Below are 27277 nucleotides of genomic sequence, written 5' to 3'. Positions count from 1 at the left end.
AGCTTTCTGCCCAAATCTGGCGTCCAGCGCCAGAAAAGGAGCCAAAACCAGAGTTGAACGCCCAAACTGGCACAAAAGCTGGCGTTCAACTCCAGAAAGGACCTCTACACGTGCAACACTCAAGCTCAGCCCAAGAACACACCAAGTGGGCCCCGGAAGTGGATTTATGCATCAATTACTTACTTTTGTAAACCCTAGTAGCTAGTTTATTATAAATAGGACATTTCACTATTGTATTTGACATCCTGGATTGTATTTTGATCCTGTGATCATGTTTTAGGGGGCTGGCCATCTCGGCCATGCCTGGGCCTCTCACTTATGTATTTTTAACGGTAGAGTTTCTACACTCCAGAGATTAAGGTGTGGAGCTCTGCTGTTCCTCAAAGATTAATGCAAAGTACTACTGTTTTCTATTTAATTCATCTTATTTCGCTTCTAAGATATCCATTCGCACCCAAGAACGTGATGAAGGTGATGATTATGTGTGACGCTCATCACCATTCTCCCCTATGAACGCATGCCTGACAAACACTTCCATTCTACATGCAACAAGCTAGAATGAATATCTCTTAGATCTCTTAATTGGAATCTTCGTGGTGTAAGCTAGAATGATGGTGGCATTCAAGAGAATCCGGAAAGTCTAAACCTTGTCTGCGGTATTCCGAGTAGGATTCAATGATTGAATGACTGTGACGAGCTTCAAACTCGCGAGTGCTGGGCGTTAGTGACAAACGCAAAAGGAGGGTGAATCCTATTCCAGCATGATCGAGAACCGACAGATGATTAGCCGTGCTGTGACAGAGCATGTTAGCATATTTTTCACTGAGAGGAGGGGATGTAGCCACTGACAACGGTGATGCCTTTGCATAAAGCCAGCCATGGAAAGGAGTAAGACCGATTGGATGAAGACAGCAGGAAAGCAGAGGTTCAGAGGAACGAAAGCATCTCTATTCGCTTATCTGAAATTCTCACCAATGAATTACATAAGTATTTCTATCCCTATTTTATTATATTATTTTTGAAAACACCATTATCAATTTATATCTGCCTAATTGAGATTTGCAAGGTGACCATAGCTTGCTTCATACCAACAATCTCCGTGGGATTTGACCCTTACTCACGTAAGGTATTACTTGGACGACCCAGTGCACTTGCTGGTCAGTTACACGGAGTTGTGAACCGTGGTTTTGGCATAATGTTTTTGGCACCATTTCCAGGGAAAGAAAGAGCAATGAATTTTACATAATTAAAGTGTAATCACGATTCCGCGTACCAAGTTTTTGGCGCCGTTGCCGGGGATTGTTCGAGTATGGACAACTGACGGTTCATCTTGTTGCTCAGATTAGGTAATTTTCTTTTTATTTTATTTTCAAAAAAATTTTTCAAAAATATTTCTAAAATTTTCTCATCTGTTTTCGAAAAATATAAAAATGTTTTCAAAAAATTTTATTCAAAATTTTTAAGAATGAATTCTAGTGTTTCATGAAGCATGTTGAAGCCTGGCTGGCTGTAAAGCCATGTCTAATTCCTTTGGGAATGAGTATGTCAGGCGTGTCATGTCTGAATTACATGCTGAAGCTTGGCTGGCCATTGGCCATGTCTAGTGTTTTGGACCGGAGCTTTCATTGAAAGCTTGGCTGGCTAGTGAGCCATGTCTAATTCCTGGACTGAAGCTTTAGACTAAGAATGCAAGATTCCTGGAATTCATGTTAAAAATTTTGGAATCCTTATTTTTTCTTTTTCATATAATTTTCGAAAAAAAATCCAAAAAAAAATTTAGAAAATCATAAAAATCAAAAACATTTTTTGTGTTTCTTGTTTGAGTCATGAGTCATGTCATAAGTTTGGTGTCATTTGCATGTGCATCTTGCATTTTTCGAAAATTTCATGCATTCATAGTGTTCTTCATGATGTTCAAGTTGTTCTTGGTAAGTCTTCTTGTTTGATCTTGATGATTTTTTGTTTTGTGTTGTATGGTGTTTTTCATATGCATTCTTGAATTCTTAGTGCGTAAGCATTAAAGAATTCTAAGTTTGGTGTCTTGCATGTTTTCTTTGCATTAAAAATTTTTCAAAATTGTGTCTATGATGTTCATCTTGACATTCATAGTGTTCTTGGTGTTCATCTTGACATTCATAGCATTCTTGCATGCATTCATTGTTTTGATCTAAAAATTTCATGCATTGCATAATTTTCATGTTTTTCATAAAAATTTCAAAAATCAAAAAAATATCTTTCCCTTTTTCTCTCATTAAATTCGAAAATTGAGTTGACTTTTTCAAAAATTTTTAAAATCAAGTTGTTTCTTATGAGTCAAATCAAATTTTCAGTTTGAAAATCTTATCTTTTTCAAAATCTTTTTCAAAAATCAAATCTTTTTCAAAATTCTTAGTTATTTTCGAAAATTCCAAAAATATTTTTCAAAAATATTTTTCTTATTTTTATATCAAATTTTTGAAAATAACATAATCAATTAATGTTTTGATTCAAAAATTTGAAGTTTGTTACTTGCTTGTTAAGAAAGATTCAAACTTTAAGTTCTAGAATCATATCTTGTGATTTCTTATGAATCAAGTCATTAATTGAGATTTTAAAAATCAAATCTTTTTCAAAACTAATTTCTAAAATATCTTCTTATCTTACCTTTTTCAAAAAGTTGGTTTCAAAATATCTTTTCTAACCTCCTAACTTCTTATCTTTTCAAAAATTTGTTTCAACTAACTAACTAACTTTTTTGTTTGTTTCTTAAGTTTTTCAAAACTACCTAACTAACTCTCTCTCTAATTTTCGAAAATATCTTCCCTCTTTTTCAAAAATTTCTTTTTAATTAACTAATTATTCTTATTTTTATTTTTGATTTTAAAAATTTTCGAAAAATACTAACATTTTTCAAAAACCATTTTCGAAAATCACTAACTCTTTTTCAAAAATATTTTTCGAAAATTCTTCCTCTCCCATCTTATTCTATTTATTTATTCATCTACTAACATCTCATCTCACTTCTCAACCCTCCTCACAGTTGTGTTTCTTCCATTATATTACATTCTTTGTCTCCCCCTCTTCTTCTACTCACACAGGGATCCCTATACTGTGGTATAAAGGATCCATATTATTATTATTTTTTCTGTGCCCTCTTCTTTGTTATATGAGCAGGAGCAAGGATAAGAACATTCTTGTGGAAGCAAATCCAGAACCTGAAAGGACTCTGAAAAGGAAACTAAGTGAAGCTAAAAAACAACAATCCAGAGATAACCTTTCAGAAATTTTCGAACAGGAAGAGGAGATGGCAGCCGAAAAAAATAATAATGTAAGAAAGATGCTTGGTGACTTTACTGCACCTAATTCCAATTTACATGGAAGAAGCATCTCCATTCCTGCCATTGGAGCAAACAACTTTGAGCTGAAACCTCAATTAGTTTCTCTGATGCAGCAGAACTGCAAGTTTCATGGACTTCCATCTGAAGATCCTTTTCAGTTCTTAACTGAATTCTTGCAGATATGTGATACTGTTAAGACTAATGGAGTAGATCCTGAAGTCTACAGGCTCATGCTTTTCCCCTTTGCTGTAAGAGACAGAGCTAGATTATGGTTGGATTCTCAACCCAAAGACAGCCTGAACTCTTGGGATAAGCTGGTCACGGCTTTCTTAGCCAAGTACTTTCCTCCTCAAAAGCTGAGCAAGCTTAGAGCTGATGTTCAAACCTTCAGACAGAAAGAAGGTGAATCCCTCTATGAAGCTTGGGAAAGATACAAACAGTTGACCAAAAAGTGTCCTTCTGACATGCTCTCAGAATGGACCATCCTGGATATATTCTATGATGGTTTATCTGAGCTATCAAAGATGTCACTGGACACTTCTGCAGGTGGATCCATTCACCTAAAGAAAACGCCTGCAGAAGCTCAAGAACTTATTGACATGGTTGCTAATAACCAGTTCATGTACACTTCTGAAAGGAATCCTGTGAGTAATGGGACGCCTATGAAGAAGGGAGTTCTTGAAGTTGATACTCTGAATGCCATATTGGCTCAGAATAAAATATTGACTCAGCAAGTCAATATGATCTCCCAGAGTCTGCATGGAATGCAAGCTGCATCCAACAGTACTCAAGAGGCTTCTTATGAAGAAGAAGCTTATGATCCTGAGAACCCTGCAATAGCAGAGGTGAATTACTTAGGTGAACCTTATGGAAACACCTATAACTCATCATGGAGAAATCATCCAAATTTCTCATAGAAGGATCAAAAGCCTCAACAAGGCTTTAATAATGGTGGAAGAAACAGGTTTAACAATAATAAACCTTTTCTATCATCCACTCAGCAACAGACAGAGAACTCCGAACAAAATGCTTCTAATTTAGCAAATCTAGTCTCTGATCTATCCAAGGCCACTGTGAGCTTCATGAATGAAACAAGATCTTCCATTAGAAATATGGAAGCACAAGTGGGCCAGCTGAGTAAAAGGATCACTGAAATCCCTCCTAGTACTCTCCCAAGCAATACAGAAGAGAATCCAAAAGGAGAGTGCAAGGCCATTGACATAAGCACCATGGCCGAACCTGTAAGGGAAGGAGAGGACGTGAATCCCAAGGAGGAAGACCTCCTGGGACGTCCAGTGATCAATAAGGAGCTTCCCTCTGAGGAACCAAAGGAATCTGAGACTCATCTAGAGACCATAGAGATTCCATTGTACCTCCTTATGCCATTCATGAGCTCTGATGAGTATTCCTCTTCTGAAGAGAATGAGGATGTTACTGAAGAGCAAACTGCCAAGTTTCTTGGTGCAATCATGAAGCTGAATGCCAAATTAGTTGGCATTGATACTTGGGAAGTTGAACCTCCCTTGTTCATCAATGAACTAAGTGATCTGGATCAATTGACATTGCCTCAGAAGAAACAGGATCCTGGAAAGTTCATAATATCCTGTACCATAGGCACCATGATTTTTAAGGCTCTATGTGACCTTGGTTCAGGAATAAACCTCATGCCTTTCTCTGTAATAGAGAAACTGGGAATCTATGGGGTGCAAACTGCTAGAATCTCATTAGAGATGGCAGACAGTTCAAGAAAACAGGCTTATGGACAAGTAGAGGACGTGTTAGTAAAGGTTGAAGGCCTTTACATCCCTGCTGATTTCATAGTCCTGGATACTGGAAAGGAAGAGGATGAATCCATCATCCTAGGAAGACCTTTCCTGGCCACAGCAAGAGCTGTGATTGATTTTGATAGAGGTGAAATAGTCCTTCAATGGAATGAGGACTCCCTTGTGTTTAAAACTCAAGGATCTCCCTCTGCAACCATAGAGAGGAAGCAGAAAAAGCTTCTCTCAAAACAGAGTCAACCAGAGCCCCCACAGTCAAACTCTATGTTTGGTGTTGGGAGGCCACAACCAAACTCTAAGTTTGGTGTTGAACTCCCATATCCAAACTCTAAGTTTGGTGTTGGAGAGTTTCAACAATGCTCTGAACATCTGTGAGGCTCCATGAGAGCCCACTGTCAAGCTATTGACATTAAAGAAGCGCTTGTTGGGAGGCAACCCAATTTTTATTTATCTAACTATATTTTTCTTAGTTATATGTCTTTGTAGGTTCATGATCATGTGGAGTCACAAAATAAATATAAAAATTGAAAACGGAATCAAAAACAGCAGAAGAAAAATCACACCCTGGAGGAGCATCTGTCTGGCGTTCAGCGCCAGAACAGAGCATGGTTCTAGCGCTGAACACCCAAAATGGGCAGCTTTTGGGCGCTGAACGCCAGAACAGGCATGGTTCTGGCGTTCAACGCCAGAAATGGCACACAAATGGGCGTTGAACGCCCAAAATGGCCACCAACCTGGCGCTGAACGCCCAGAGTTGTGTGCTAAGGCATTTTTACATGCCTAATGGGTGCAGGGATGTAAATCCTTGAACACCTCAGGATCTGTGGACCCCACAGGATCCACTCAGGATCTGTGGACCCCACAGGATCCACTCAGGATCTGTGGACCCCATAGGATCCCCACCTACCTCCACTCACTTCTTCTCACCACTCTCTTTCACACAACCCCATCACCTCTTCACCACTCACATCCATCCACTCTTCCCCATAAACCTACCTCATAAACTCCACCTACCTTCAAAATTCAAAACCAATTTCCCACCCAAACCCACCCATATGGCCGAAACCTTTCCCCCCTCCCTTCCCTATATAAAGCCCTCCATTCTTCACCAAATTCACACAACACACCCCTCTACACCCCTCTTGGCCGAAACACTCCCCACTCTCCCTCTCCTCCATTTCTTCTTCTTCTTCTTCATCTATTCTTTCTTTTATTGCTCGAGGGCAAGCAAAATTCTATGTTTGGTGTGGTAAAAGCATAAGCTTTTTGTTTTTCCATTACCATTGATGGCACCTAAGACCGGAGAATCCTCTAGAAAGGGGAAAGGGAAGACAAAAGCTTCCACATCCGAGTCATGGGAGATGGAAAGGTTCATCTCCGAAGCCCATCAAGACCACTTCTATGATGTTGTGGCCAAGAAGAAGGTGATCCCCGAGGTCCCTTTCAAACTCAAAAGAAATGAGTATCCGGAGATCCGACATGAAATTCAAAGAAGAGGTTGGGAAGTTCTAACAAATCCCATCCAACAAGTCGGCATCCTAATGGTTCAAGAGTTCTATGCCAATGCATGGATCACCAAGAACCATGATCAAAGTAAGAACCCGGATCCAAAGAACTATGTTACAATGGTTCGGGGGAAATACTTAGATTTTAGTCTGGAGAATGTGAGGTTGGTGTTTAACTTGCCCATGATGCAAGGAGATGAACGCCCCTACACTAGAAGGGTCAACTTTAATCAAAGGTTGGACCAAGTCCTTATGGACATATGCGTGGAAGGAGCTCAATGGAAGATTGACTCCAAAGGCAAGCCGGTTCAACTAAGAAGATTGGACCTCAAGCCTGTAGCTAGAGGATGGTTGGAGTTCATTCAATGCTCAATCATTCCCACTAGCAACCGGTCTGAAGTTACTATAGACCGGGCCATCATGATCCATAGCATCATGATTGGAGAAGAGGTGGAAGTTCATGAGATTATACCTCAAGAACTCTACAAGGTGGCTGACAAGTCCTCCACCATGGCAAGGTTAGCCTTTCCTCACCTCATTTGCCACCTATGCAATTCGGCTGGGATTGACATAGAGGGAGATATCCTCATCAAAGAGGACAAGCCCATCACTAAGAAAAAGATGGAGCAAGCAAGAGAGCCCACTCTTGGAGCTCAAGAGGCGTATGAAGCTCATCACCATGAGATCCCGGAGATGCCTCAAATGCACTTTCCTCCACAAAACTATTGGGAGCAAATCAACACCTCCCTAGGAGAATTGAGTTCCAATATGGGACAACTAAGGGTGGAACATCAAGAGCACTCCATCATCCTTCATGAAATAAGAGAAGATCAAAAAGCAATGAGGGAGGAGCAACAAAGACAAGGAAGAGACATAGAAGAGCTCAAGGACATCATTGGTTCCTCAAGAAGGAAACGCCACCATCACTAAGGTGGATTCATTCCTTGTTCTTGCTTTCTCTGTTTTTTGTTTTCTATGTTATGGGCTTATCTATGTTTGTGTCTTCATTACATGATCATTAGTAGTTAGTAACTTTGTCTTAAAGTTATGAATGTCCTATGAATCCATCACCTCTCTTAAATGAAAAATGTTTTTATTCAAAAGAACAAGAAGTACATGAGTTTCGAATTTATCCTTGAACTTAGCTTAATTATATTGATGTGGTGACAATGCTTCTTGTTTTCTGAATGTATGCTTGAACAGTGCATATGTCTTTTGAAGTTGTTGTTTAAGAATGTTAAATATGTTGGCTCTTGAAAGAATGATGACAAGGAGACATGTTATTTGATAATCTGAAAAATCATAAAAATGATTCTTGAAGCAAGAAAAAGCAGCAAAGAACAAAGCTTGTAGAAAAAAAAACAAAAAAAAAATAGGCGAAAAAAAATAATATATAGAAAAAAAAAAGAGAAAAAGCAAGCAGAAAAAGCCAAAAGCTCTTAAAACCAAAAGGCAAGGGCAAATAAAAAAAAGGATCCCAAGGCTTTGAGCATCAGTGGATAGGAGGGCCTAAAGGAATAAAATCCTGGTCTAAGCGGCTAAACCAAGCTGTCCCTAACCATGTGCTTGTGGCGTGTAGGTGTCAAGTGAAAACTTGAGACTGAGCGGTTAAAGTCAAGGTGCAAAGCAAAAAAAAGAGTGTGCTTAAGAACCCTGGACACCTCTAATTGGGGACTTTAGCAAAGCTGAGTCACAATCTGAAAAGGTTCACCCAATTATATGTCTGTGGCATTTATGTATCCGGTGGTAATACTGGAAAACAAAGTGCTTAGGGCCACGGCCAAGACTCATAAAATAGCTGTGTTCAAGAATCATCATACTGAACTAGGAAAATCAATAACACTATCTGAACTCTGAGTTCCTATAGATGCCAATCATTCTGAACCTCAATGGATAGAGTGAGATGCCAAAACTATTCAAGAGGCAAAAAGCTATAAGTCCCGCTCATATGATTGAAGCTATGTTTCATTGATAGTTTGGAATTTATAGTATATTCTCTTCTTTTTATCCTAATTTATTTTCAGTTGCTTGGGGACAAGCAACAATTTAAGTTTGGTGTTGTGATGAGCGGATAATTTATACGCTTTTTGACATTGTTTTTAGTATGTTTTTAGTAGGATCTAGTTACTTTTAGGGATGTTTTCATTAGTTTTTATGTTAAATTCACATTTCTGGACTTTACTATGAGTTTGTGTGTTTTTCTGTGATTTCAGGTATTTTCTGGCTGAAATTGAGGGACTTGAGCAGAAATCAGATTCAGAGGTTGAAGAAGGACTGCTGATGCTGTTGGATTCTGACCTCCCTGCACTCAAAATGGATTTTCTGGAGCTACAAAACTCGAAATGGCGCGCTTCCAATTGCGTTGGAAAGTAGACTTCCAGGGATTTCCAGCAATATATAATGGTCTATACTTTGGCCAAGAATAGATGACGTAAACTGTCGTTCAACGCCAGCTTTCTGCCCAAATCTGGCGTCCAGCGCCAGAAAAGGAGCCAAAACCAGAGTTGAACGCCCAAACTGGCACAAAAGCTGGCGTTCAACTCCAGAAAGGACCTCTACACGTGCAACACTCAAGCTCAGCCCAAGAACACACCAAGTGGGCCCCGGAAGTGGATTTATGCATCAATTACTTACTTTTGTAAACCCTAGTAGCTAGTTTATTATAAATAGGACATTTCACTATTGTATTTGACATCCTGGATTGTATTTTGATCCTGTGATCATGTTTTAGGGGGCTGGCCATCTCGGCCATGCCTGGGCCTCTCACTTATGTATTTTTAACGGTAGAGTTTCTACACTCCAGAGATTAAGGTGTGGAGCTCTGCTGTTCCTCAAAGATTAATGCAAAGTACTACTGTTTTCTATTTAATTCATCTTATTTCACTTCTAAGATATCCATTTGCACCCAAGAACGTGATGAAGGTGATGATTATGTGTGACGCTCATCACCATTCTCCCCTATGAACGCGTGCCTGGCAAACACTTCCGTTCTACATGCAACAAGCTAGAATGAATATCTCTTAGATCTCTTAATTGGAGTCTTCGTGGTGTAAGCTAGAATGATGGCGGCATTCAAGAGAATCCGGAAAGTCTAAACCTTGTCTGTGGTACTCCGAGTAGGATTCAATGATTGAATGACTGTGACGAGCTTCAAACTCGCGAGTGATGGGCGTTAGTGACAAACGCAAAAGGAGGGTGAATCCTATTCCAGCATGATCGAGAACTGACAGATGATTAGCCGTGCTGTGACAGAGCATGTGAGCATATTTTTCACTGAGAGGAGGGGATGTAGCCACTGACAACGGTGATGCCCTTGCATAAAGCCAGCCATGAAAAGGAGTAAGACCGATTGGATGAAGACAGCAGGAAAGCAGAGGTTCAGAGGAACGAAAGCATCTCTATTCGCTTATCTGAAATTCTCACCAATGAATTACATAAGTATTTCTATCCCTATTTTATTATATTATTTTCGCAAACACCATTATCAATTTATATCTGCCTAATTGAGATTTGCAAGGTGACCATAGCTTGCTTCATACCAACAATCTCCGTGGGATTCGACCCTTACTCACGTAAGGTATTACTTGGACGACCCAGTGCACTTGCTGGTCAGTTACACGGAGTTGTGAACCGTGGTTTTGGCATCATGTTTTTGGCGCCATTTCCAGGGAAAGAAAGAGCAATGAATTTTACATAATTAAAGTGTAATCACGATTCCGCGTACCAGACTGCAGATGCTGTTGGATTCTGACCTCCCTGCACTCAAAGTGGATTTTCTAGAGCTACAAGAGCTTTAATGGCGTGCTCTCAAATGTGTTAGAAAGTAGACATCCAGGGCTTTCCAGAAATATATAATAGTCCATACTTTGCCCGTGTTTAGATGACACAAATTGGCGTTCAACACCAGCTCTGTACCCTATTCTGGAGTTAAACGCCAGAAACAGGTTGCAAAGTAGAGTTAAACGCTAGAAACAGGTTACAAACTGGCATTCAACTCCAAGGAAGACCTCTACACATGAAAGCTTCAATGCTCAGCCCAAGCACACACCAAGTGGGTCCGGAAGTAGATTTCTGCATCATTTACTCATTTCTGTAACCCTAGTAACTACTTTAGTATAAATAGAACTTTTTACTATCATGTTAAACGTCTGATCTTTGATTAGTTCTATGCAATCTTAGACCTTTATGGGGGCTGGCCATTCGGCCATGCCTGGACCTTGTTCTTATGTATTTTCAACGGTAGAGTTTCTACACACCATAGATTAAGGTGTGGAGCTCTGCTGTTTCTCATGAATTAATGCAAAGTACTACTGTTTTTCTATTCAATTCAAGCCTATTTCTTCTCTAGGATATTCATTCGCACACAAGAACATGATGAATGTGATGATTATGTGGCGCTCATCACCATTCTCACCTAAGAACGCGTGCCTGACAAATACTTCCGTTTTACTTGCAAACAAGTTTGAATGCATATCTCTTAGCCTTCTGATCGTGAGATCAGAGTCTTCGTGGTATAGGCTAGAACTATTGGCGGCCATTCTTGAGATTCGGAAAGTCTAAACCTTGTTTGTGGTATTCTGAGTAGGATCTGAGAAGGGATGGCTGTGACGAGCTTCAAACTTGCGAGTGCTGGGCGTAGTGACAGACGCAAAAGGATTACTGAATCCTATTCCAGCAGGATCGAGAACCGACAGATGATTAGCCGTGCAGTGACAGCGCATCTTGGACCATTTTCACTGAGAGGATGGGAAGTAGCCATTGACAACGGTGATGCCCTACATAAAGCTTGCCATGGAAAGGAGTATGAAGGATTGGATGAAAGCATTAGGAAAGCGGAGATTCAGAAGGAACTAAGCATCTCTATACGCTTATCTGAAATTCTTACCAATGAATTACATAAGTATCTCTATCCTATTCTATATTTTAATTATCAATTCACCATAACCATTTGAATCCGCCTGACTGAGATTTGCAAGGTGACCATAGCTTGCTTCAAGCCAACAATCTCCGTGGGATCGACCCTTACTCACGTAAGGTTTATTACTTGGACGACCCAGTGCACTTGATGGTTAGTTGTGCGAAGTTGTGACAAAGAACTAAGATTATGAATGTGCGTATTAAGTTTTCAGCGCCGTTACCAAGGAATGAACGATCTCGATTTCTGCGCACCATGTTTTTGGCGCCGTTGCCGGGAATTGTTCGAGTTTGGACAACTGACGGTTTATCTTGTTGCTCAGATTGGGTTATTTTATTTTAATTTTAAGTTTTTGTTTTTTTATTCTTTTTATTTTCGAAAAATTTTGAAAAAAAAATTTTCAAAAATAAATAATTCTATGGCTTCAAAATTTTTAAGAATGAATTCTAGAGTTTCACGATAATCTGTTGAATTCTGGCTGGCTGTGAAGCCATGTCTAATCCTTTGGACCGAGATTTCAACTTATCATCACAAGAGCCCTTGGACTCCCATCTAATCAGCTGTTATATGCTTGATTTGTATCTGCTGAAGCTTGGCTGGCCATTGGCCATGTCTAGTGTTTTGGACCGGAGCTTTCAATGAAAGCTTGGCTGGCTGGTGAGCCATGTCTAATTCCTGGACCAAAGTTTTAGACTAACATTGCAAGATTCCTGGAATTCCTATTAAAAATTTTGAAATCCTTATTTTCCTTTTCAAAATAATTTTCGAAAAAATCCAAAAAAAAAAATTTTTTTTTTCTAAAATCATAAAATCAAAAATAATTTGATGTTTCTTGTTTGAGTCTTGTGTCAATTTTTAAGTTTGGTGTCAATTTCATGCATTGCATTCTTCATGATCTTCAAGTTGTTCTTGGTAAGTCTTCTTGTTTGATCTTTAAAATTTCTTGTTTTGTGTCTTTTCTTGTTTTCCATATGCATTTTCAATTTGTTAGTGTCTCAACATTAAAAATTTTTAAGTTTGGTGTCTTGCATGTTTTCCTTTTCTTAAAAATTTTCAAAAACATGTTCTTGATGTTCATCTTGACATTCAAAGTGTTCTTGGTGTTCATCTTGACATTCAAAGTGTTCTTGCATGCATTGTGTGTTTTGATCTTGAATTCTCATGTTTTGAGTCTTTTCATTGTTTTTCTCTTTCTTCATTAAAAATTCAAAAATAAAAAAAATATCTTTCCCTTATTCTCTCATAAATTTTCGAAAATTTGGTTTGATTTAGTCAAAAGGTTTTTAAATTTAATTGTTTCTTATGAGTCAAATCAAGTTTTCAATTTAAAAATTCTATCTTCTTCAAACCTTTTTCAAAAATCAAATCTTTTTCATTTTTTTTTCTTTCATAATCTCGAAATTTTCAAAATTTATTTGCAAAATCTTTTTCTTATTTCCATTTTATATTTTTGAAATTAATGCTAACAATTAATGTGATTGATTCAAAATTTTTAAGTTTGTTACTTGCCTAGTAAGAAAGGTTCAATCTTTAAACTCTAGAATCATATCTTTTTAGTTTCTTGTTAGTCAAGTAATCAACTTTGATTTCAAAAATTAAATCTTTTTAAATTTCTTTTTCAAATCTTTTTCAAAATAGATGTCAATCACATCTTTTTTAAAATCAATTTCAAAATCTTTTCTAACCTCTTATCTTTTTATAATTTGATTTTCAAATCTTTTTTTATTAACTACTTAACTTTTTGTTTGATTTTAAAAGTTTACTATTTCAATCATATCTTTTTCAAAACTACCTAACTAATTCTCTATTTAAATTTTTGAAAATCACCTTCCTCTTTTTCAAAATTCCTTTTTAATTAACTATTTATTTTAAATTATAATTTGATTTAATTTTATTTTCCTTTCTTAATTTTTGAATTTTAACTTTAATTTTAAATTAAAAACAAAAATATTTTTCTTTTCTTTACAATTATTTTTGAAAATTCTTCTCTCTCAACTCCTTCTAATTATTTATTTATCTACTAACACTCCTCTTCTTCTTAAAAATTCGAACCCTCTCCCTCTTTCTGTGTTCGAATTCTTTCTCTTCTACTCACATAAAGGAACCTCTCTACTGTGGCAAAGAGGATCCCTATTATTTTCTGTTTTCTTCTTTTTCATATGAGTAGGAACAAGGATAAGAACATTCTTGTTGAAGCTGATTCTGAACCTGAAAGGACTCTGAAGAGGAAGCTGAGGGAAGTTAAAGCACAACTCTCTGGAGAAAATCTGACAGAAATTTTCGAAAAAGAAGGAGACATGGCCGAAAATAATAACAATGCATGGAAGATGAATGGTGACTTTACTGCACCAAATTCCAATTTACATGGAAGAAGCATCTCCATCCCTGCCATTGGAGCAAACAATTTTGAGCTAAAGCCTCAATTAGTTTCTTTGATGCAACAGAACTGCAAGTTTCATGGACTTCCATCAGAAGATCCTTTTTAGTTCTTAACTGAATTCTTGCAGATCTGTGATCCTTTTAAGAGCAATGGGGTTGACTTCGAGGTCTATAGGCTTATGCTTTTCCCGTTTGCTGTAAGAGACAGAGCTAGAATATGGTTGGACTCTCAACCTAAAGATAGCCTGAACTCTTGGGATAAGCTGGTAACGGCTTTCTTAGCCAAGTTCTTTCTTCCTCAAAATCTTAGCAAGCTTAGAGTGGACGTTCAAACCTTCAAACAGAAAGAAGGTTAATCCCTCTATGAAGCTTGGGAGAGATACAAGCAACTGACCAAAAAGTGTCCTTCTGACATGCTTTCAGAATGGACCATCCTGGATATATTCTATGATGGTTTGTCTGAATTATCTAAGATGTCATTGGACCATTCTGCAGGTGGATCCATTCACCTAAAGAAAACGCCTGCAGAAGCTCAAGAACTCATTGACATGGTTGCAAATAACCAGTTCATGTACACTTCTGAAAGGAATCCTGTGAGTAATGGGACGCCTCAGAGGAAGGGAGTTCTTGAAATTGATACTCTGAATGCCATATTAGCTAAGAATAAAATATTGACTCAGCAAGTCAATATGATTTCTCAGATTCTGAATGGATTGCAAGCTGCATCCAACAGTACCCAAGAGGCATCTTCTGAAGAAGAAGCTTATGATCCTAAGAACCCTGCAATAACAGAGGTGAATTACATGGGGGAACCCTATGGGAATACCTATAATCCCTCATGGAGAAATCATCCAAATTTCTCATGGAAGGATCAACAAAAGCCTCAACAAGGCTTTAATAATGGTGGAAGAAACAGGTTTAGCAACAGCAAGCCTTTTCCATCATCCACTTAGCAACAGACAGAGAATTCTGAGTAGAATCCATCTAGCTTAGCAAATATAGTCTCTGATCTATCTAAGGCCACTTTAAGTTTCATGAATGAAACAAGGTCCTCCATTAGAAATTTGGAGGCACAAGTGGGCCAGCTGAGTAAAAGAGTCATCGAAACCCCTCCTAGTACTCTCCCAAGTAATACAGAAGAGAATCCAAAAAGAGAGTGCAAGGCCATTACCTTACTAGTGAAGAAGACCTCGTGGGACGCTCAGTGACCAATAAGGAGTTTTCCTTTGAGGACCTGAAGGAATCTGAGACTTATACAGAGCATAGAGATTTCATTCAACTTTCTTCTGCCCTTCATGAGCTCTGATGACTATTCATCTTCTGAAGAAGATGAAGACATTACTGAAGAGCAAGTTGCTAAGAACCTTGGTGCAATCGTGAAGCTGAATGCCAAATTATTTAGTAATGAGACTTGGGAAGATGAACCTCCTTTGCTCACCAATGAACTAAATGCATTGGATAGGCAGAAATTACCTCAAAAGAAATAGGATCCTGGTAAATTCCTAATTCCCTGTAACATAGGCACCATGACCTTTGAGAAGGCTCTGTGTGACCTGGGGTCAGGAATAAACTTAATGCCACTCTCTGTAATGGAGAAACTTGGGATCTTTGAGGTGCAAGCTGCCAGAATCTCATTAGAGATGGCGGACAAATCAAGAAAATAGGCTTATGGGCTAGTAGAGGACGTGCTAGTAAAGGTTGAAGGCCTTTACATCCCTGTTGATTTCGTAATCCTAGACACTGGGAAGGAAGAGGATGAATCCATCATCCTTGGAAGACCCTTCCTAGCCACAGCAAGAGCTGTGATTGATGTGGACAGAGGATAATTGGTCCTTCAACTGAATGAGGACAACCTTGTGTTTAAGACTCAAGGATCTACTTCTGTAACCATGGAAAGTAAGCATGAAAAGCTTCTCTCACTGCAGAGTCAACCAAAGCCCCCCACAGTCAAACTTTAAGTTTGGTGTTGGGAGGCCACAGCCAAACTCTAAGTTTGGTGTTGAGCCCCCACATTCAAACTCTAAGTTTGGTGTTGGGAGGTCCCAACAATGCTCTGAACACCTGTGAGGCTCCATGGGAGCTCACTGTCAAGCTATTGACATTAAAGAAGCGCTTGTTGGGAGGCAACCCAATGTTATTTAATTATATCTATTTATTTTCTATTGTTATTGTTATTTTATGTTTTTTTTTGGTTGATGATCATGTGGAGTTACAAAAACTACTGAAAAATCAAAAACAGAATGAAAAACAGCATTAAAAATAGCTCACCTTGGTGGAAGAGCTTACTGGCGTTTAAACGCCAGTAAGAAGCATCAAACTGGCGTGGTGTTAAACACCAGAAACAAGCACCAGACTGGCGTTTAACGCCAGAACAGAGCATGGAAGTGGTGTTAAACACCAGAAACATGCTACATTTGGGCGTTTAACGCCAAAAATAGGCAGCAGTCTGGCGTTAAACGCCAGTATAGCATACAAAGGGCGTTTTGCACGCCAAATTGGAGCAGGGATGTTAAGTCCTTGACCCCACTGGATCTGTGGACCCCACAGGATCCCCACAGGATCCCCACCTACCCCACCTCTTCTTCTCTCCTCTTCACACCTTTTCATAACCCTCTTCCCCAAATACCCTTCACTAATCACCTCAATCACTTTTCCCCATCACCTCTTCACCACTCACATCCATCCTCTATTCCCCAAAAACCCCACCTACCTCCAAAATTCAAACTCTTTTCCTTCCCAAACCCAACCCTAATGGCCGAACCCTAAACCCTCCCCCACTCCGATATAAAACCCTCATTCCTTCTTCATTTTCACACAACACAACCCTTTCTTCTTCCCCTTGGACGAATACACACCTCTCTTCCTCTCCTCCATTTTTCTTCTTTTTCTCCTTCTTTCTTTCTTCTTTTGCTCGGAGACGAGCAAACATTTTAAGTTTGGTGTGGTAAAAGTATTTCTTTTTATTTTTCCATAACCATTAATGGCACCTAAGGCCAGAGAAACCTCAAGAAAGAGGAAAGGGAAGGCAATTGCTTCCACCTCTGAGTCATGAGAGATGGAGAGATTCATCTCAAAGGTCCATCAAGACCACTTCTATGAAGTTGTGGCCAAGAAGAAAGTGATCCCTGAGGTTCCTTTCAAGCTAAAAAAGAATGAGTATCCAGAGATCCGACATGAGATTCGAAGAAGAGGTTGGGAAGTTCTCAGCAACCCCATTCAACAAGTTGGAATCTTAATGGTTCAAGAGTTCTATGCAAACGCATGGATCACTAGGAACCATGATCAAAGTGTGAACCCGAATCCAAAGAATTGGCTTACCATGGTTCGGGGGAATTACTTAGATTTCAGTCCGGAAAATGTAAGGTTGGCGTTCAACTTGCCAATGATGCAAGAAAACGCACACCACTACAATAGAAGGGTCAACTTTGATCAAAAGTTGGACTAAGTCCTCATGGACATATGTTTGGAAGGAGCTCAATGGAAAGTTGACTTAAGAGGCAAGCCGGTTCAATTGAGAAGACTAGACCTTAAGCCTGTAGCTAGAGGATGGTTGGAGTTTATTCAACGCTCAATTATTCCTACTAGCAACCGGACTGAAGTTACTATAGACCGGGCCATCATGATCTATAGTATCATGATTGGGGAGGAAGTGGAAGTTCATGAGATTATACCTCAAGAACTTTATAAGGTGGCTGACAAGTCTTCCACTTTGGCAAGGTTAGCCTTTCCTCACCTCATTTGCCACCTCTGTAATTCGGCTGGAATTGACATAGAGGGAGACATCCTCATTGATGAGGACAAGCCCATCACTAAGAAAAGGATGGAACAAACAAGAGATCATAGACCTCAACAAGAGCATGAGGAAATTCCTCACCATGAAATCCCTGAGATGCCTCAAGGGATGCACTTCCCTCCACAAAAATATTGGGAGCAAATCAACACTTTCCTAGGAGAATTAAGCTCCAACATGGGACAACTAAAGATGGAGCACCAAGAGCACTCCATCATCCTCCATGAGATTAGAGAAGATCAAAGAACTATAAAGGAGGAGCAACAAAGGTAAGGAAAAGACATAGAGGAGCTCAAGAGCACCATTGGTTCTTCAAGAAGAGGAAGACGCCACCCTCACTAAGGTGGACCCGTTCCTTAATCTCCTTGTTCTTATTTTCCTATTTTTCGTTTACTATGCTTCATGTTTATTTATGTTTCTACCTTTATTACATGATCATTAGTGTTTAAGTGTCTATATCTTAAAGCTATGAATGTCCTATGAATCCATCACCTCTCTTAATTGAAAACTGTTCTAAAAATAAAAGAACAAGAAGTACATGGTTTCGAATTCATCCTTGAAACTAGTTTAATTATTTTGATGTGGTGACAATACTTTTTGTTTTCTGAATGAATGCTTGAACAGTGCATATATCTTTTGATATTGTGGTTTATGAATGTTAAATATGTGGGCTCTTGAAAGAATGATGAAAAAGGAGAAATGTTATTGATAATCTTAAAAATTATAACGTTCATTCTTGAAGCAAGAAAAAGCAGTGAATATAAAAGCTTGCACAAAAAAAAAAAGAGAGAGAGAAAGAAAAAGCAAGCAAAAAAAGTCAAAAGCTCTTTAAACCAAAAGGCAAGAGCAAAAAGCCAATAGCCCTTAAAACCAAAAGGCAAGGGTAATAAAAAGGATCCAAGGCTTTGAGCATCAGTGGATAGGAGGGCCTGAAGGAATAAAATCCTGGCCTAAGCGGCTAAACCAAGCTGTCCCTAACCATGTGCTTGTGGCGTGAAGGTGTCAAGTGAAAACTTGGGACTGAGCGGTTAAAGTCGAGGTCCAAAGCAAAATAAGAGTGTGCTTAAGAACCTTGGACACCTCTAATTGGGGACTTTAGCAAAGCTGAGTCACAATCTGAAAAAGTTTACCCAGTTATGTGTCTGTGGCATTTATGTATCCGGTGGTAATACTGGAAAACAAAGTGCTTAGGGCCACGGCCTAGACTCATAAAGTAGCTGTGTTCAAGAATTAACATACTAAACTAGGAGAATCAATAACACTATCTAAAATCTAAGTTCCTATAGATACCAATCATTCTGAACTTCAATGGATAAAGTGAGATGCCAAAACTATTCAAGAGGCAAAAAGCTACTAGTCTCGCTCATCTGATTGGAGCTAAGTTTCATTGATATTTTGGAATTTATAGTATATTCTCTTCTTTTTATCCTATTTGATTTTCAGTTGCTTGGGGACAAGCAACAATTTAAGTTTGGTGTTGTGATGAGCGGATAATTTATACGCTTTTTGGCATTATTTTTACATAGTTTTTTGTATGATTTGATTAGTTTTTAATATATTTTTATTAGTTTTTAAATAAAAATCATATTTCTGGACTTTACTATGAGTTGTGTGTTTTTCTGTGATTTCAGGTATTTTCTGGCTGAAATTGAGGGACTTGAGCAAAAATCAGATTCAGAGGTTGAAGAAGGACTGCAGATGCTGTTGGATTCTAACCTCCCTGCACTCAAAGTGGATTTTCTGGAGCTACAGGAGCCCAAATGGCACGCTCTCAATTGCGTTGGAAAGTAGACATGCAGGGATTTCCAGAAATATATAAAAGTTCATATTTTGCTCGAGTTTAGATGACGCAAACTGGCGTTCAACGCCAGCTCTTTGCCCTATTCTAGAGTTAAACACAAAAAATAGGTTGCAAAGTAGTGTTAAACGCCAGAAATAGGTTACAAACTAGCGTTCAACTCCAAGGAAGACCTCTACATGTGAAAGCTTAAATGCTCAGCCCAAGCACACACCAAGTGGGCCCGAAAGTGGATTTCTGCATCTTTTACTCATTTCTGTAACCCTAGTAACTAGTTTAGTATAAATAGAACTTTTTACTATCATGTTAAACGTCTGATCTTTGATTAGTTCTATGCGATCTTAGACCTTTGTGGGGGCTGGCCATTCGGCCATGCCTGGACCTTGTTCTTATGTATTTTCAATGGTAGAGTTTCTACACACCATAGATTAAGGTGTGGAGCTCTGCTGTTCCTCAGGAATTAATGCAAAGTACTACTGTTTTTCTATTCAATTCAAGCCTATTTCTTCTCTAAGATATTCATTCGCACACAAGAACATGATGAATGTGATGATTATGTGACGCTCATCACCATTCTCACTTATGAAGGCGTGCCTGACAAACACTTCCGTTCTACATGCAAACAAGCTTAAATGCATATCTCTTAGCCTTCTGATCGTGAGATCAGAGTCTTCGTGGTATAGGCTAGAACTATTGGCGGCCATTCTTGAGATCTGGAAAGTCTAAACCTTGTCTGTGGTATTTCGAGTAGGATCTGGGAAGGGATGGCTGTGACGAGCTTCAAACTCGCGAGTGCTGGGCGTAGTGACAGACGCAAAAGGATTACTGAATCCTATTCCAGCAGGATCGAGAACCGACAGATGATTAGTCGTGCGGTGACAGCGCATCTTGGACCATTTTCACTGAGAGGACGGAAAGTAGCCATTGACAACGGTGATGCCCTACATAAAGTTTGCCATGGAAAGGAGTATGAAGGATTGGATGAAAGCAGTAGGAAAGTGGAGATTCAGAAGGAACTAAGCATCTCTATACGCTTATCTGAAATTCTCACCAATGAATTACATAAGTATCTCTATCCTATTCTATATTTTAATTATATTTTAATTATCAATTCACCATAACCATTTGAATCCGCCTGACTGAGATTTGCAAGGTGACCATAGCTTGCTTCAAGCCGACAATCTCCGTGGGATCGACCCTTACTCACGTAAGGTTTATTACTTGGACGACCCAGTGCACTTGTTGGTTAGTTGAGCGAAGTTGTGACAAAGAACTAAGATTATGAACGTGCGTATTAAGTTTTCAGCGCCGTTACCAAGGAATGAACGATCACGATTTCTGCACACCACTTCCCTTGGTTGAGTGTCACAAAAACGTTCACAAAAGTGAATGCTACGTTGCCTTTTCCAAATGCTGCCTCTTGTTTTGCTTTATGCGCGCCCAGCTTTCCTTGGTTCCAAGCTCGAAAAAGGTAGGGATATTGAACGTGGCGTTCACATCTTTGAACGCTACTCCTTGGCCTTTGCTGCACCATTTGGTGCATCTTGATGGAGCGCTCGAAAACATTCACTAGAGCAAAACTGCGTTGGAATTTTTTAGTGCTACCATGTTGCTTTGATGCTGTGCCTTCGAACGCAACACTTTACTATCATGGGCCACGCTTTTTAAAGCGTGGCCTAAGGTTCAAAGCGTGCTCAAACTTCAAAGTGTGCCCAAAACCCCTTCTTTCCTCTGTTTGAGCTCAATTTGTGCTTTCTCTTTCTTTTCCTTTATCTTTTTACCTATTATCAACCAAACAAATACTTCAAAGTCTCACCAAAATCACAAGATCTTGCATCATTTATAAAATCAACTATTACTTGCATAAAACCTATGATTTTGTGTAAAATACATGCTGTTTGATTGATTCAACATAATCATGAAAATCCACTCCAATTACTTACTTATTGTGCAAGAAAGTGCATAAAACCTAATGAAACTAACAAAAAATGCTTGTAAAACTAGCATAAGATAACTTGTCATCACAACACCAAACTTAAATCTTTCTTGTCCCCAAGAAAGCACTAAACATGAGAAGAAATGAAGTGAAACAGAGAAGTATATAAGTCCTTATTTGGCAGATAATAGAATTTGAACTATGGGGTTTTATGCAGACAAAAATGCAGCTCACTTATTCTTTGCTGATAGATAAGAAATGTTTCTTTGAGGATTCACTAGAGTTGCTGTCATAATGCCTTGCTCTTTGATTGATCCCTTTTTGGTTTTTCCTTATTTCTTTTGCTTAGAAAGCTTATTTCTCAATGATAACTCAGTGTCAAGTGTTGCAGCAGCCTTTGGGCTCAATTTTGCTCAACACTTCTTCACTACAGACACTTGGCTCACACATCCTCTTAGGAACATTGATGCCCAGCATCTCTTTGGATCACTAAATGCTTTGTAGCTAGGTTGCTCTTGATGATGGACTTTCGGTTGGTAATCCCGGATTAGTTAATCCAAGTTACCAAGTTTTAAAAGACTCCTCAGAACCTAATTATCCAAGCTTATCCTAGTACAAAAATCACCACAGACATATGTCCTAAGGTCCAAGCTAGTGGTGTCTAGCCTTATTGTTTGTTTATTTGCAAATTCTTGGCTTTTCTTTTCTTTTTATTTCTTACTTTGTCTCATTTTCCAGGGAATTTCATTAATAAAAGGGTTTTATGACAGCAACTAAGTTCACACTATATGGAACATTCTATTATGCAGCTTTTATTATTGAGCTTTCCATCCAATCAAGCAAATATCACCACAAGTTTCATTCAAATTCCTACCACATTGAAGAATCACTTTCTATTTCAAACATTTTCTCTTATTGATGCAAAAGGGAAACAAGACATGATTTAACAGATGAGTGATAACAAGCATAATGCAAATCCTAATAATAATCTACCAAGATATGAAAATGCAAAACATAAAACATTTGGAGGCATATCATGTTTCAGATATGCATCATCCTTATTTAATTAAGACTATAAAAGGGACTCCACCACCTCTAGTTGTCGTGCTCTTTCCCTCTGCTTGATTCTCCTTTCTTCTTCTTCTTCTTGTTCCTTTCTTAGGGTTATTCAACAAGGCACCTACGATCCCAAATTTGGTCTACCTGACCCCAGAGCCCAGCATCCTTCAATCCTTGTTGCATGTGTGCTGTATTTTTATTGGCTAGTGCTCTCTGATGGTCTACCAATTATTGGCATTGCTCAAATGGCTTGATCTGTTGGTTCAATGCTGGCATGCTATGGACTACATAGTCCAACTTTGCTTGAGTTGCTATATCATACTTGATAAACCACTATTTCATGGTTTATCTTGTGCTTAATTGAGTGGATTTTATCAACTCTTTGCCCACTTATTCATACTATTTGCATGGTTTTACATTTGCCTTCCTAATTATGTGCTATGATTGAAAACATGCTTCTTTGGCCTTTATATTGCTAATATTAATCGTCTCTTATTACCATTAGATGCCTTGATATGTGTGTTAAGTGCTTTCAGAGATTACAGGGCAGGAATGGCTCAGAGGATGGAAAGGAAGCATGCAAAAGTGGAAGGAATACAAGAAGTTGAAGAAATTGCTAAGCTGTCCAGCCTGACCTCTTCGTACTCAAACGGCTATAACTTTAGCTACAAAGGTCCAAATGACGCGGTTTCAGTTGCATTGGAAAGCTAACGTCCGGGGCTTCGATCTGTCATATAATATGCCATAGTTTCCCTGACGCTAGGTGACGCGACCGCGTGACCCATGCGGTCGCGTCGCAGTGACGAAAATCAGCGTGTTTGAATTCGCAACCAGCGAATTCTGGGCTGCTTCTGACCCAGTTTGCAGTCCAGAAAATACAGATTAGAGGCTATAAAGTGGGAGAATATATCCATTCAAAAAAAAGTTTTCACAATTCACAATTTTAGGAGTAGATGTAGTTTTTAGAGAGAGAGGTTCTCTCCTCTCTCTTAGGATTAAGATTTAGGACTTCTCTTAGTTTTAGGAGTGACTCTCAATCCCAGGTTCAATGTTTCTTTTATTTATTTCTCCAATTTAATTTATGAATGTCTATGTCAGATTTAAGTTCTTTTGTGAATGCAATTCGAGGTATTTTCAGATTTAATTTAGCTTTGCTCCATTTATAAATGCTTTTAATTTAATTTAGATATTTTTCCTTTTGGTTTTGGTTAAGAAATCAGTAACTTAGGAGTTATCCAATTCAACAGCATAATTGATAATTGTTATCTTGCCAATTGAGTTGAACTTCAATAATCCCAATCTTTTCTTAGGGAATAAATAGGATTCGAAGATCAAACCAATTTGTCTCTTGACTTTCCTTTGCTTTAGTAAAGGTCAACTAAGTGGAATTAAGATTCAACTTTCATTATTATTGATAAGGATAACTAAGTCTGGACTTCCAATTTCTTATACCTTGCCAAGAGACTTTATTATTATTATTTTATTTTACTTGTCATATAACATATTCCCTCCTTACTTCCAAAACCCCAATTTACAATCTTCATAACCAATAATAAGAACATACTTCTCTGCAATTCCTTGAGAAGACGACCCGGGGTTTAAATACTCGGTTATCAATTTTAAGGGGTTTGTTACTTGTGACAACCAAAACGTTTGTATGAAAGGACTTTTGAAAGTTTAGAAACTATACTTGCAACGAGGATTTATCTGCAAATTTCTAAGCCACGCAAAAGTTCCTCTCATCAAAATAGCGCCGTTGCCGGGGAATTGCAAACGTGTGCCTTATTATTGGTTATTGTAAATATAAAAAAAATTCAGATTTTTATTTTAAAATTTTTTTTTATCTTATCTTATCTTATTTTTCAAAAATTCAATTTTTTTTTAAAATCATCTCTTTTTCAAAATATTTTCTTTTTGTTAGTTTTTATTTTTATTTTCTCCTACTACTATGAATTCTCACCCCTCTGGCTTCAAGTTTGATTCCAATGTTGTTGTTAGGAATGGAAACTATTATGAGAACAGGCATCAAGGTTGGAAGAATCAAAGATGGGAGGAGCCACAAGGATTTAATCAACCCTCATGGCAACAACCACCTCCAATGGACTATCAACAACCATTCCGTGATGCATATCAAGGCAATGGCTATGGTGAGCGCTCTTTTGATTATCAACAACCACCACCATACGCCTATGAACCCCCTCCTCAACATAACTTTGGACCACCAAACTCACAAGCCCCTTTCCACCATTCACCTCCATATGACCCTAACCCACATCTACCATACCAACCACCTTATGAGCCAAATGAACCATACACAGAACCACCACCTTTCCAACACAACTACTCTCATGAACCACCACCTCAATATTCACCATCTCCATATCATTATCAAGATGAACCACCTTCCTATTATGAACCCTCTCTCCCAACCAATGAATCCTCATATCCACCCCAACCTCCAATGGATGACAGACTTCGTGTTATTCTTCGAGGGCAATAAATGATGAATAAGAGTGTGCAAAATTTTGCAGCCACCTTCGGTGAGTTAATAAATATAATAGCTTCCCAATATCTGAGCACTCAAAGAACTCCCATGGCTACATGTGGAGAATCAAAAGAAGAGCAAAGCATGAAGGAGACACTAGAAACTTCGGTGGATAATGAGGAACATGGCTTTGTATTGGAAAAAATGGAGGAAGCCATAATAGTTGCAAAGGAAGAAGTGGTTGAACACATAGGAGATGCTGAACCTCCATGGGAAAGTCAAGACATAGAGCCTCCTTCCAAGACGGTTGCATTTGATGTTGAGGAGGGTGTACAACCTCCAAGGCATATCATGGCTAAGGACTTGGAAGAGGTTGATCAAGAGATGGAGATTCAAGAAGAAAAAGCACAACCTCCCATGTCCTTGGTAAGTAATGAAGAAGAGATTGAATTGAAAAAAAGCTACCAAGAGGAAGAGGTTGAAATTGAAGAAGCTTGCAAAGAGGTGGAAGTTGTCAAAGAGCACAAGGGAATGGAGCTTGAAATCACCCTGCCAAAGTTATTGGAGACCCCTTCCCCTAAGTTGCCATCATCCTTCACAACATTCAAGTGGGTAAAATTCATATCCCTTAGCTTTCTAATCCCACTTGAATATGGGCTACTGGAGACGGATGGTCAACTTAGAGCTCTTTGTGGCATTAAGAGTAAGAGGAAAATGGTCAGTGGTAAGAATTGTCCTGCAAGGTTCATTATGGTTGGAAGCTTTAAGTTTAAACGCAAGGGTTTGTGTAAAGCTCAACTGAATGGGTCTAGGAAGTTGTTTGGACACCTCAGTGAGAATTCTAAGGCTGAACCACCCAGATGGAATCATGATGATCAACAAGAAGATGGGTGCAAATGCAAGGTTTGAGATCCTGGAATCTGTTCTGACATCCAACACCCCGGGAGCCTAAGAATCTGTTTGAAGCTGCTCAAAGGCTTTACGTGCCTAGTTTGGGATCCCGGTGGCCATTGGAATTACAAACATTGGTGGAGATTCCTGGATGAGTTCAAGCACAAGCCACCATAACAGGGAGCTCATCAAATGTCCAACTTAAGGACTTTAACTAAAAGTGCTAGGTGGGAGACAACCCACCATGGTATGATCGTTTCTTTTTCAATTTTATTTCATGTTGTTTATTTTTATTTTATTTTAAATTTTCATTGAACCTGGAAGTTTTTATAGCATTCACATTAAGCATTGCATTATACATTTTACAAAAAAAAAAAAAAGCACGCACGCGACGCGGCAGCATCGCTGACGCGTCCACGTCACCAGTGCAATGGGAAGAAAAGAAAACGAACAGAAAGTCACGCGAGAGCGTGGCTGGAGGCGTGCCAATGGCACAAATCGTCCCACACAACCGCATCGCTGATGCGACTGCGTCATATGGGAATAATGGCCTCCCACGTGACCGCGTGCCCCACGTGGCCGTGTGACCAAGATTTCAACGTCAAAGTGGTGCACACCCGAAAGTTGCACGAGAGTGGTGCTGGATTGGTGCTGAACGCATAATCCTTCCCACGCGGTCGCGTGACCCACGTGACCGCGTCATATTCCTTTAAAGCCCACTCACGCGATCGCATGCTCCATGCGATCGCGTCATCCAATATTTGGCAATTAATGATTTTTGAACAGAAAGTTGTGCGAGAGCGAGGCTGCCCTCGCGCCAGTAGCATAAAACGGGTCATGCGACCGTGTGACCGACGCGACCACATCAATCAGTTTAAGCACAAGCTGCGCGACCGCGTGCACCATGCGACCGCGTCACTTGCGCCGCACAGCTTATCCTAATTTGCCAAATATCTTATCTTTTCTCCCCTAATCCTAATTTTTCTTCCCTCCTTTCTTACTTACTTCTTCTTCCCTTCTTTCCCTTCTCATTCTTCTTATCTTTTATTTTATTTTATTTTATTTATTTGCATACTTTCATTCATTCCATATTTTTATTTTTCTAAATTTATTATTTTACCATTGGTGTTCAAATGTTCTTATTCAACTGTTACATCTTTTCTGGTATTTTCTTGGTGCTTAATGACTTGTTTAATTTTGATTGAGTAATATTATTTATATCAATGCCAATCTTTCATACCTGTATTACTTTTACATTGACATGAATTTATATTATCTCTCCTTACCCACACTCTCTTCCCTATTGTTGCAACTTTTTGCATTCTTGATTTGCCATGTACTTCTACTATTTTCTCACTTGCATGTTGTAGCTACCATGTAATTGGACCCTTTTCATTTGGCATTAACCCAACCATACTTCA

At 38.9% G+C, this 27277-nt stretch overlaps 1 non-coding gene across 1 annotated transcript; it reads right to left on the bottom strand.

Moving 5' to 3' along the window:
- Positions 1-3679: 3679 nt before the first annotated feature.
- Positions 3680-3783, bottom strand: LOC112725005 (small nucleolar RNA R71). The gene has a single exon (XR_003164138.1). It is a non-coding gene; the product is annotated as a small nucleolar RNA R71 (small nucleolar RNA).
- Positions 3784-27277: the final 23494 nt, after the last annotated feature.

Source organism: Arachis hypogaea, chromosome 11, assembly GCF_003086295.3.
Source record: "Arachis hypogaea cultivar Tifrunner chromosome 11, arahy.Tifrunner.gnm2.J5K5, whole genome shotgun sequence".
NCBI lineage: Eukaryota > Viridiplantae > Streptophyta > Magnoliopsida > Fabales > Fabaceae > Arachis > Arachis hypogaea.
The sequence above is the reverse complement of the archived record's forward strand: the minus strand, read 5'-3'. Positions and strand labels throughout refer to the sequence as shown.